Genomic DNA, 1,379 nt, shown 5'->3' with positions numbered 1-1,379 from the left:
TCCTATCATCATCGGGTGTTTGATGGGTTTTCTATAAATGCCAATATCGACATATATGGGTATCTACAAGACCATTCTCACACTTTTATTGTTAGTTCCGTGTATGCCCAGGTGTAACAGGTCCGAGATTATTCCTTTTGATCCCGAACCAGAGCAGACTTTTCGCTACAGACGGAAATTTTAGAAAGAAGTGGGTCAAGTAGAAGACTTGAGTATACTTGACGTCGAGACGGAGCACTCAACTGATTCGGCCGATCAGTCGCACGAAGAGGACGAAATTCCCGAACTTGAAATTCCGGTCGAAGTTCCCATTCCTAAGATTACCATCATGCCTACTCTAGCTAGTCACTCCGAGCCTACCTTGGATTCTATCCCACAAGGATTTAAGCTGCCCACTACTGCTAATGGAACCTTTGAAATTCGTCCATCTTCCATCAATTTGGTGGAGCGGAATTTGTTTGGTGGGACAGCTGCTGAGGATCCTGCTACACATATGGAGAAATTTTTCACTTTTTGCTGTTCTATCCCTTTAACAGCTGGAGTGACACAAGATCAGATCAAGCAGGTGCTTTTTCCCTTTTCTCTGAAAGATGGAGCTGCAGAATGGTTGAGAAATTTAGATATGGCGGATGAAGGAATGACAGACTGGAATACGTTAGCTCTTGCTTTCTACAAGAGGTACTTCCCACCTCAGAAAACTAATGCGCTGAGAAGTCAAATTACTAGTTTTAAGCAAGGAGCTAATGAAGATCTGAATGAAGCATGGACTCGCTTCAAACGTTTGGTCCGATCTGTTCCCCATCACGGTTTCGAAAAGTGGTTTCTTTGCAACCAGTTTTATAACGGGTTGTATGACGATCATCGTGCCCTGTTGGATTCTTCAGCTAATGGGAGGTTTCAGGACAACACCAATGATGTTACCGCGTGGAAGTTAATTGATCAGATTGCCACCCATACTGCTAAGTATGGAAATCCTAGGGGAAGCACGCAAGGAAATGGTGGAGATAGTGCTCTTGCGGCACAATTAGAGGCTATTAATGCCAAACTTGCTGAGATGAAGACTACCCAAGCATTGGGTAATAGAGAGAGTTCATGCTATGAGTCAACAACAAGAGGAGTCATGTGCTAGATGTGGTTTAGACGGTCACAATGCAGCTGAGTGTTTGAGCACATTGGAGCAGGTTAATGCTTTTCAGTCTTACAGACAAGGTGCACAAGGCACACCTTTCTCCAACTTTTACAATGAAAGAACGAAGGAGCATCGTTTCCTTCAATGGTCTAGTCAGAATGTGCAAAACCCGCAGCAGCAACAACCACAAAAGAACACCTATATGCCTCCCAACAACCGTGGTAATCAGCCACAAGGAGGGTATCAAAGG

General features: G+C 44.2%; 1 non-coding gene across 1 annotated transcript; it reads right to left on the bottom strand.

Moving 5' to 3' along the window:
* Nucleotides 1–703: 703 nt before the first annotated feature.
* Nucleotides 704–810, bottom strand: LOC141616220 (small nucleolar RNA R71). Its single transcript, XR_012530578.1, has one exon. It is a non-coding gene; the product is annotated as a small nucleolar RNA R71 (small nucleolar RNA).
* Nucleotides 811–1,379: the final 569 nt, after the last annotated feature.

The sequence above is a fragment of the Silene latifolia genome, chromosome 11, assembly GCF_048544455.1.
Source record: "Silene latifolia isolate original U9 population chromosome 11, ASM4854445v1, whole genome shotgun sequence".
Taxonomy (NCBI): domain Eukaryota; kingdom Viridiplantae; phylum Streptophyta; class Magnoliopsida; order Caryophyllales; family Caryophyllaceae; genus Silene; species Silene latifolia.
Note: the sequence above shows the minus strand (reverse complement) of the source record. Positions and strands in the feature narration are given on the sequence as shown.